Source organism: Amblyomma mixtum, chromosome 2, assembly GCF_055824585.1.
Source record: "Amblyomma mixtum isolate Tamu chromosome 2, ASM5582458v1, whole genome shotgun sequence".
Lineage (NCBI taxonomy): Eukaryota > Metazoa > Arthropoda > Arachnida > Ixodida > Ixodidae > Amblyomma > Amblyomma mixtum.
Window position 1 is genome coordinate 235,878,202 of NC_143013.1, and position 11,167 is coordinate 235,889,368.

General features: G+C 47.7%; 1 non-coding gene across 1 annotated transcript; it reads left to right on the plus strand.

Moving 5' to 3' along the window:
• Positions 1–4,515: 4,515 nt before the first annotated feature.
• LOC149363002 (U5 spliceosomal RNA) lies at positions 4,516–4,638 on the plus strand. The gene has a single exon (XR_016289286.1). It is a non-coding gene; the product is annotated as a U5 spliceosomal RNA (small nuclear RNA).
• The last annotated feature ends 6,529 nt before the right edge of the window (positions 4,639–11,167 follow it).

Genomic DNA, 11,167 nt, shown 5'->3' on the forward strand with positions numbered 1-11,167 from the left:
ATGCATCAAAATCCCGTACAAACTATGGGTTCCAAAAACTAACTCACATAATTCCCTATACATTAAACACCTATCCATATTTAACAGAATTGTCATTACAAAATATGTCCGAGGTCAGATTTAGGAAAACTGTTCATGAATATTTTTGTTATAGCTAGTTGTGGTGTGTTTTTACCTAATCAGTTTTTGTCTTTGTTATGTTTTGATCTTAGTTTTGTTGTGCTTAGCTCTATGCATGCCTGATCTCTGTTTCGTTGTCAATACATCCGCTGCTTTTCTAGTTTCTGTTACTTATGGAAACTTTGTACCATTGCCAAGTGCCACTTTGTTTTGTTTTTTTTTTTTTACATGGGGAGGGCAGGCCTCTGTCAGGCGCTACTAGGCGCCTTTAGCTTGCTCTCCCTTGTTTGCAGTCTCTGTACTGGCCAAACAAAACCAATAAATGAAATGAAGTCGTGAAGGAAAACTTTTTTGGGCCCCGAAAAAGACGTTTTCTTTTTTGACAGTCAATTCCAAGCATTTATGCAACCCGCAAAGCCTGTGAGCGTCTAATTGCTTCGTCATGCAATATGTCCAGGTTACACTCTGCGAAAATCGCATCAGCTATAGATAACATCTTAGTGTCGAGTATATTAAAAATACTGATGTAAATTAAGAGTAGTGCGACGTAATGTAGAGCCTGATGGTACACAACGTATAATGTTACCCATTTTGAGAGTTCGCACTGATAATTTTTGTATATCGGGATCTGGTAGCCAGGTACAACTCTGACTTTTCAAGATGAATAACGTGTTCAAGAGAGTCAGCTGTCTTTCCTAACTGTAGTGAGAATTCCACCGTGATAAATTTCCTTTCGATGTTGTCGATGTAATTGTTCCTTCTTTCGGAGTCTCACAGTAGTATTTAACAAGAGGCGACACGCATGCCAACCCGCTGCTTCACCACGCGTTCTTTCTTTTTCCGCCGATGACCTATTGGCCTAGAATGGATGATGATGATGATGAAAACTTTATTTGTAACAAGGGAGTTTTGGACACGTCGGTCCTTGGGCCCCCGCACGGCCCCACTGCACTCAAACGTTCATGTCCCGGAGGCTCATGACGCTGGCAGCCCGGCCGGTGGCGATGGCTTGCTTGGCCGGGTCCTCGGAGCGCAGTAGGGTCTCCCAAGCCTCCCAAGTGGTAAGGTGCTCCAGGCCCCGCGGGGGAGGATCCGCCGGGCAGAGGAAAAGAATATGGTCGAGAGTGGCTTTGGGGAGGTGGCAGAGGGTACAGGAAGGGTTCGTGTGGACTGGGTGATATCGCGAGCGTATATAAGGGGAGGGCAAAGTGCGTGTTTGGAGCCGCCTCCAAAGTGTCTGATGGTAATTGTCGAGGGAAGGATGAGGTGGGGGGTAGAGCCGACCCTCGGCTTTGTAGGCCTGCGTCATTTCACTGAATGAGTGCATGCGCTCCCGCGAGAACCCCAGGTCGGAGGCCGCCGGTGCCCGGTTGAGAGAAGCTCGGGCTAAAGCGTTGGCGGCCTCGTTTCCAGGATTCCCGGAGTGGGCAGGCACCCATATCAGCTCCACATGGCGGGGCGGGTGCGCGGCGAGGGAGTCCAGTATGCGAAATGCAGGGACGTGAACTCTCCCGCGAGCAAAATTTAGTACGGCAGTTTTTAATCTGACAGTATATATCGGGCCTCCGTGCGGGTGATGGCCAGGGCAATGGCGGCTTCTTCGGCCTCGCCTAGAATGGAAGAGTTTCTTATTTCAGACAGCTCGGTGTGTAGACAAGGCCCCAAAGCATTCTTTTGAGTTCTAGTTCCGTCTCCATGTCTTTAGGAAGTAAGAACATTAAGCGTACGCCGCTGACAAAGAGAGGAAAGCGTTGACTTCGTCGTCCGGTCACGCGCAGTACCCTCGTCCTGGCGTTTCCCTCTCTCAACGCCAGCTATCACATCGAAGAATGCAGCGTCGACATGTATTTATCTGAAGTCGACGAGTGTCAACGCATCCCGTAACGTGCCCGTAGCGGACGCGCACTCTGCGCATGCGCATTCATTACCCTCAGAGTGCGTGCGTAAGCACACATACGCTACCTGCAGGTAGCGTACGTAGACGTGCGCAAAGGGATAGCTTACGCTGAAAATCGCGTGATTGGGAATGCGCTCGCACTAAACGCTAACCGAGGTTGAGCTTTTGCGTACGTTCTGCTAGCCTACAGGAAAATTCCCTCACGTACAAAGGAGATTAGCGTTACAAGGTAGCGATCTCATGGTCGATCGGCCGCTTCAGATTGCATTCGACGATGTTAGCGTTTTTTGGCGTGCTGATAACTATAAATGACGCATGGAGCTTTCGCTCTGCCCCATGTCACCTAGAGCACAAATAATTAGTAATGAATTGACTCTGTTTTTCATTTTGTTTGGCCGTATGCAGCACACTATATATAGCTGCGTCGTCTCAAAGCCTAAAAAGTTCCGTCGTTTTCAAATGGATTGCGTTGGATTGGATTCGGCCGGGCCGACCTGACCATCGGTACCCTATACCGCTACGACTTGCCTGGTCCTGACCGACGTGTAAAAAAAAAACAAGCAAAATAATATATTTCCTTATTTAGTCACCAGCAGTCGTTATGTCGTTTTGCGAAGTGCCATTAGATAGAAGGTGCCGGTAGTTAGAGTGGAAATCGCATGAGCACTTTTAGTTTATGGTATGTCGACCCAAACGCAACGACAGCGCAGGCCGCCGTCACGCCATCTGGTGTCAAGGTGTCAAAATATATTGCGACACGTTTTTCGCACTTAGCCAAGGTTATCCGATTCACATCGCGTAGACATGCAGTTCCATGGCCAGTTCAGTCGGGCCAGGGCATAATTTATTTAGATACAGGAACCGAGGAAGGTTTTTAATATCATGTCGAGTTCTTTCGGACCCCTCTGCCTACCACCGAAACGACTACCTTTGGCAATACCATGACTACCCATAGCCTCCTTTATGGACTACCTCGGCGTAAAAATGAAAATAAAGCCCATCCACAGTCGGCGGATTCTTGTCAGGGTTAAGAACGGCAGTATCGTTGCACAGAATCGAAAATAGTGCAAGTTTATCCCTCATTCGGTCTATTTAAACGCAATGAATATGGCTAAAAACTCAAAGCATTGATGAATTCGCTTCGAAGCGGGTGACGTGGGCGCCGCCATATTGACAACGCTATTTTTTCCTAGCGTAAGCACGAGCACGCAGATAAATTTCAAAAACAGCGTACGTAATGCGAACGTACGTTAAACCTCGATTTGGAACAGCGTTTGGCGCATGCACAATACGAAGGACGCTATTTTATAGCGTTCGCTATGCATTTGCGTATGTCTGCGTACGCTCTGCTAAAAGCCTCTGTTGGCGTAGACGTATGCCGGTTTACCGGACTCCAATTGCGCATGCGATGTGGCATGGACGGGGCCAGGTGGGGCATCTGCGTGTACGCAGACGTAGTCTGGTAAGATACGCAGGGGTATAGGTCTACGCTAATACGGCATCGGTATGCTATCACAGCCTAACGTCACGGAAAGTGTTTGCTTATAGCCTACGTTAGCATTTGCAATGCTGTTTCGACAAATCTGGTAAGCGAGTTTTAGCATCACTGTACATTAAACACTGTAGCTACGGTAACTGCTACACAGCAAACGTGGCTAGGGAAGCCTGGCAACGGTAGCAATGGTAACGTGTTACCGTATTTGCCGTACGCCTGTCCGGCTACGCATTCGAACCGGACCGCGGCGGCCACGTTTCGATGGAAGCGAAACGCAAACGCTCCCGTGCGCTGCGCGATGTCAGTGCACATTCCTGTCAAAATTATTCCTGATACCCCCGCTATAGTACCTCTTTTTTCCTTTCTTCTTTCACTACCTCCTTTATTTATTCCCTTACGGCGCGGTTAGCGTCTCCACCGAGATATGTGTATCAGTTACTGCGTCTTTCCCATACCTCAAAACCATTTTAGAATTTTTGTGTGTCCGGCTGCGTTATATCACGGCCGGTCTCAAAGCCCGCTCGTCGAGACCATCCGTAGCTAAATCTATGCTAAAGGCGTGACGGGGTGGCTTTTGTTAGGGTCGCCACGTGGCTGTGGCCACACCATTTAGAGAAGAGGAGTGCGCTGCCCCCTCCTTTCACCGCCTTGTGTGCAGCCACGCTGGAGACTCCGTCAGCCCTACCCTCAAAAGGGCGGCAGTAGGCTGCGTTTTCGCTTCGTTTTCACTCTCTTTCTCCCCATTCTTGTCCCCCGTCTCGAATGGGCGCGTTTTGGTTCGCAGTTACAGGTATGAAAACTGTACACTGAAGCCTACAGATGGGTCCTTCGTCGCACGTTGTTTAAAAGAGTCGTGATCCGATATGTCTCCGATATGGTGGACCGAGCCGGTGCTCCGGGTGCTGATTCCTTACGCAGAAATTTTGTCCACCACAAGCTGCATCACTTGCTCTCCTTGCCCGACCGGCGGAGGTGCCGTCCACCGGCAGCCATTCGTAACTCATCGCTCAGGCCTCTTCTCAGCCTACGTATTAATCTTTCGCCTTTTACTAAAGATTACCGTGGGAAGGAGCCCTCAAATGAGCCTATAGGCCAATTTTTTGGAAGGTCTGGCCCGTTTGGGCTCGACCTCGTACTTCAATCCAATGAAAGATCTTTATTGACTTTAATCCATTGGCGCCCAGCGTACTTGTCAAAGTACGCTTAATATTTGTGTGTTTGCACACGAAAGAATCATAGGTAATGCTCTGATAGCCCGACACCCTTCGACTGAGAAGGCGCCTTTCCTCTTGACAGTGTCTTCCTTCCAAGGTAAAACTTCTCTGTTTGGTTCCCACGAACTGTGGCGGTAGTCGCTGGATTTTAATTTTCTCGCGGACCTTAGGAACATAAACACTTGAGTGCAGTGGGGTCGTGCGGGGACCCTGGTGCGTTCCCCGAATTCCTTGTACAATAAAGTTTTTTCTCTCTCTCGCGGCCACGCTGATGTACATGTTACACTAGCTTTACATATAGAGCGGCACCAAAGATAAGAGTAAACAATGGATGCTTTGAATGTACGGCACGTTTGGTTTTTTATGCGAAGCATATTACAATAGGTAACCCAAGCCCTTCGTGACGGTTACACGCCGTGCACACCATGTGACACAATGACGTCACGACAGATGAGAGACGGGGCTCCAACTCGTGCCGTCGCTGCGGTTGCACGCCGAGCAGACCACGTGGTACGGTGACGTCACGACAGATGACAGACGGGGGTCCAACTTGTGCCGTCGCTGTGGTAGCACGCCGTGTGAATCACGTGGAATGGTGACGTCACATTCCCGCGCATTTCGAACGCGCGTTCACACTCGGTGTAGGTGAAACGCTCGCTCCACCGGGCAGGCGGACGTGGCTTCCGTGGCAATCCAGGCGCTCACCCAATGCGCGTCTCGGGGTTAGTCGGCGTTCCGCTGTAGCCATGCCGTTCTCTTCCCCCACGACGAAGGCTTCTAGTGGTTATATTAAAATGACTAAGTATTCAACCAAGGAAAGCCATGTATTACCAAGCCTAGCCATCAATATGCTTCGCATCTGACTAGGCTTAACCTTAGCTAAGCCTCAGCCATTTTTTTGGGGCTATGATGAATTATATGATGCTGTACTTTCTCTAGTACACTGGGTCTTCCTGTGTGCGCAACTGCGCCTATTTATTCCAGGTAATAAATATTATGGTTCCTTGCAATTCATTGAAAAAAAAAATACTTCACTGCTCAGGGAGGCCTCAGAGACTGCTGTACTTGTCACTAGCTATCCTGAATGTGAGAATGGCACGATTTAAATTGAATATTATCAAGGTTTGGTTTTAAGAAATTCATGTTTTGCCAAACAGACGGTTACTGTTATCATTTCTCACCTACTGGGGAGAGTACTTCAGTTCGGAAAATAAACTTTTGTAAGCACGCGTGGTCCTGTCCTTACATGATGTGGTTTCAGTCTTTTTTGACGATTTCGTCTTTTCTGGAAATTTTTTTACCAATAACGCAGTCTGATAACGCTCCGCCCGGGGCAATTTCGGGCTACAGGAGCCGTTCGCCAAAACGAATTTACGAATTGTCCACTCGGCCTAAGGAAAGCGTAGGAATAGAAGCAGCCAGGAAACATTGGTTCCTGCTTCAGTAGTGCAGCTTACGTGTTTTTATTGAAGTATAATGACAACACTGTAGTCATCATGGCCGGCAACTATAACAGCACTGAGTTTACATGTTTTGTAAAAGGTTGGTTGCCTAGAGCGCACAAAAAACAGGACTTTTGTAAGCCAGAACTCCTTTCTTTTTCCAGCAGTGATATGACAGGTGTTCACCTTTCCGATCAAGCCGTGAACTGCTACTACATCGGCATCAGGGACAAAAAGTGGGAGTGGCTGTTGACACGAAAGCTCCACTTTGCAATTGTGAACGCCTGAACAATCTTCCACATTGCTAAAGACGAGCCTGCTGACTATTTTTGCTTTGGTAAGAACGTTTCTCGTCATTACCTACGCCTTGATATGCAACAACCAGATGTTCGCACACACTCTTGCTCAACCGTGTATGATGCTTCTTTGAAAAGGAGAAATATTCCCGCGCAAATGAGGATAACTGCGGTACCAGTGTAGCAGAAAAGATTCCTGAGGGCCTGCAAAAAGTGGTATATTGCCCCGCGCAAAAATCACGCACGCGCACAAATGTCACGCCACCAAGTAGGAGTGGAGCACAGTAGCCGCATGAGCTATGGTGAGGACCCAGTGTACTATAAAAAGTACAGCTGTGTAGCTTCGGAACGAATGAAGATATAACGAAATTTAAGTAATCTGTTTTTCCTTATAAGATCACAAAATGAACAAGGGAGGGGAAAACCTCAGTTTGCTAGAGCCAACGTTTCGACAAGGGGACTTGTCTTCGTCTGGGCAAAGCGTTCATCATCGGCAGGGATTATATAGGGCCTTCGCTCCGAGGAGGAAGGCCCCGGGGGTGGGGAAGGAAAGTGGTGTGGGAGGGGATGCGTGTCAGGAAGGGGAGGGAGGTGAATCATCATTCGCTAGGCTGCAATAGTGCAACAACCTATATCCGGGGGGTATGCAATGAACAAAAGGCTTTGAAGGGGCTGCGACGGGGGGGGGGGGAGGCGCTGGGTGAACCTGCAAAACTCAGATAAAAGGATTAGTCAGCGTGGTACAGGGAAATGATAACAAGGGGAAAAAAAGGGGGGGGGGGGGGCTGGCACTGGAAGGAGAAAGGAAGGGGGGCATTTCCAAGGAAGGACAAGGCAGGGGGGGGGGGGGGGGGGGAATGGCTCGTGTTCAGAGAAAGCCAAAAAGTGGGGGCAGAGGGGGTAACAGGAGTGTCATGGTTTCCGAGAACTGGTAGCAGGGGATTAGGAGAAAAAAAAAAGGTGAACAAAGGAAGAGGGTGACAAGGCCGGAAATGGGGTGGAAGATATGACTTGGGAAGGGTGCAAGGAGCGACAATATACTTATGTGAGGTTCTAGGAAATAGTCTGACCACGTGCAAGACATTTGTTAATTTAAAATTATGCTGACCCTGGAATGTACCTGAGAGATTCCAGGTTTCCTCTGGACATGTTGATCCCTGTTGGTTGCAGTGTTTTAAATTTGTGGATTTTTAAATTTGTTTTAAATTTGTTTTAAATTTGTGGAATCCACAAATTTAAAACACTGCAACCAACAGGGATCAACATGTCCAGAAAAAAACCTGGAATCTCTCGGGTACATTCCAGGGTCAGCATAATTTTAAATTAACAAATGTCTTGCACGTGGTCAGACTATTTCCTAGAACCTCACATAAGTATATTGTCGCTCCTTGCACACTTCCCAAGTCATATCTTCCACCCCATTTCCGGCCTTGTCACCCTCTTCCTTTGTTCACCTTTTTTTTTTTCTCCTAATCCCCTGCTACCAGTTCTCGGAAACCATGACACTCCTGTTACCCCCTCTGCCCCCACTTTTTGGCTTTCTCTGAACACGAGCCATTCCCCCCCCCCCCCCTGCCTTGTCCTTCCTTGGAAATGCCCCCCTTCCTTTCTCCTTCCAGTGCCAGCCCCCCCCCCCCCTTTTTTTCCCCTTGTTATCATTTCCCTGTACCACGCTGACTAATCCTTTTATCTGAGTTTTGCAGGTTCACCCAGCGCCTCCCCCCCCCCCGTCGCAGCCCCTTCAAAGCCTTTTGTTCATTGCATACCCCCCGGATATAGGTTGTTGCACTATTGCAGCCTAGCGAATGATGATTCACCTCCCTCCCCTTCCTGACACGCATCCCCTCCCACACCACTTTCCTTCCCCACCCCCGGGGCCTTCCTCCTCGGAGCGAAGGCCCTATATAATCCCTGCCGATGATGAACGCTTTGCCCAGACGAAGACAAGTCCCCTTGTCGAAACGTTGGCTCTAGCAAACTGAGGTTTTCCCCTCCCTTGTTCATTTTGTGATCGCCAAGGACCATCTACCGCACCCTCTCTCTACCATTTCCTTATAAGAGAGAGTTATGTGCAAATATGAAGAAAATCCCTCAGTTAGAATTTTTTTGCGCGTAATGGCTTAATTTAGGGGTGTGCGAATATGCAAAATATTCGAATATAATTCGAATAATATATTTTTAGTATTCGTATTCGATTCGAAAACCAAGTATTCGTGTTGTGTCGAATATTCGATCCGACGCGAATATTGATATTTAGCCGAATATTCGATTGTGAGCACAGGCATTTCAGTTGGCAAGTCCTGTCGACATAGACACATGGTGGCGCCCAGAGCCTTGCGTAACGTTAGGCCATGCCGTGGCTAACTCTGCTGGTGAGCTCCTTAGTGGCTATACCTGTGACTGCGCGTCCGATTCTGATTCATGCCATGGCGTGGAAAGCCATCCGCGAAGCTGCTGCATCCCAGTAACACGCTTTTGTGCTTATGGCATGCTAGCCTTAATCAATGCTGTGTACTAGTCATTTTCTGTGATATTCCACTCCCCTAAGAACAGTGTTCCAGACTTTGATACTTTTTGTGCAGCCACACACACCTTTTTTGTTCTTTTGCTCATTGATAGTAGAACTGTGATGTTCTTGGGTGCTCAAATAAATGTTTTGTAGTGGTTAAATGCGTCTGTCCCTCATTATTCGATATTCAATTCGTATTCGACTCGTATTCGAAAAATTTGATATTCGCACACCCCTACTTAATATAACTCCAGTAGGCGGCGAGCTGTGATTGTGAAAAGCTGCTTCATTCTGGAGTAGTTAGAGGGAGTATTCAAGTTAGGTTACGGGTGCTGTTTTGTTGTCAAGCATCCCGCACTGCGAAATGGCGGCCGCTGTGACGTGGATTTGGTGTGAAGGTGGATTTACGTTTACGTTGATTTTAAAAAAGATAATTATTCCTTTTCTAGGTGATCAGAATTTGCGGTAAGCAGAATTTTTCTTGAGAAAATGTTTGCAAGTGGTTGTTTTTTTTCTGCGCCTGCAGATATTCTAGCATTTCGTGGTAGCAATAATCGAGTGCTGCTGAGATGGTCAACGAACTGAAGGTAAAATGCAAGGACTGCGAGGCGATGGTTTATGCTTAAATGAAGTTGTTTTTTCAGGAAAGGAAGCGGCGCAGTAACTGTCTTGCTTCTCTCGGTGGACACCCAAACCTTGCCGTAAGGGAAGGGATAAAGGAGGGAGGGCAGAGACATTTCCCGGCCTTTACAAGAACGCGTGTTCGCTGCTTGCTCGTTTCCGAAACCGCTGGTACCGAAAATAAGGGTTGGTGCATTCCGCGTAGCCAGGTGGAGAGGTCTCAACCAGGGTTAGAAACGACTGTCTTAAAAATCGAGCACTTGTGGCGTTGATATCCTTTCTTGAGGACAGCGGCATCCTTGGCAAACACTGGTTTTTTAGTATTTAATTAGTCAGTGTTAGAGCTCTTACCTCTCTGTGAATGAGTGCTTCAATTTCTTTGTTATTTTCTCTATTCCATTTTTAATCCCCTCATTCCCTTCCCCAGTCCAGGGTAGCCAACCGGAAACGTTTCTCGTTAACACCTCTGCCTTTCGCCCCTCTCTATTTTTCTTTTTGCTTTTGCTGTGCTTGGTGAAAACAAGCTTATTTTTGGTTCCTTTAGAGTGTTCTAATAGCGTTGTTTCTTACTTTTTCTGTGTACTGCAAATAAGCTTATTTGTTGTTCACTCTGTCCTTGCTTATTGGTATCTCTTATATATATACTGTATCGTGTACAGCTCTGTTAACATTCACAGCGCTTGTGTTCGGTCATTAATGTTGCTGTTCCGGACGCTTGAGCTTTGGTATTTCAGGCAGCGCAAAACGGGCAAACGGTGAGAAAGACGCACAGAACACAGGCGCTTGCGCTGTGTGCGTCTTTCTCTGTCCCTTCTCCCATTTTGCGTATACCTCACGTACGATAGATCATAGTTACCGACTCGCCCAAGTTTATACGCTTGTACTTTGTTCTGCGTGTCGTGTACTTTTTTGTGCTTGTGTTGTGTTATGTTGCACTATTTATCGTCAGACCAAGCGGCTTCTATTAATCGGCGAAAACGAGTAGCTGGTGCCGCTATGCGGCATCAACCTGTACGTCCTTCCTTGTTCATGTACATAATAATAATAAAAAAAACGACAAATTCGCTCCGTCGATCGAGTAGAGTTTTCTCTTGCAAACAAACGATAAAAACGAACTAAAAAATTCACAGGACACAACGGTTGCGAAAGCGCGACAAAATAAACATGGCAACATGGCGCACGCACACGGCCTGAGCGTATCTAATACACTTGTAATCGATGCAAATGCGGAATGGCGCACGCATAACACAAGCAGAGAAACAGCGAGTAACGGCACTTATCCTGACTTTATCCAGATTACGCCATCCCGCGTGGGCAAAGCTAATTCTGACTAGGCTTTGTCCGGCGCCAAGTAAGTTGCTTTCGATCCAGCGTGCGAACGGAGGCCGAGCCTTGGTGACGGCTAGCCTACACTCGCGTCACTCGGTAAGCGGCCTGTGCCGAGGAATTCTGATTGTCCCGCTTGTGTGAACACGCTCCAACTTCCACTGTCCACGGTGCTTCTTTGCAGAGCGATTTTTTACTTTTTCCGCGCTTCCCACGCCTTCACTGTATTTTTTAACGTCCCGAAGCG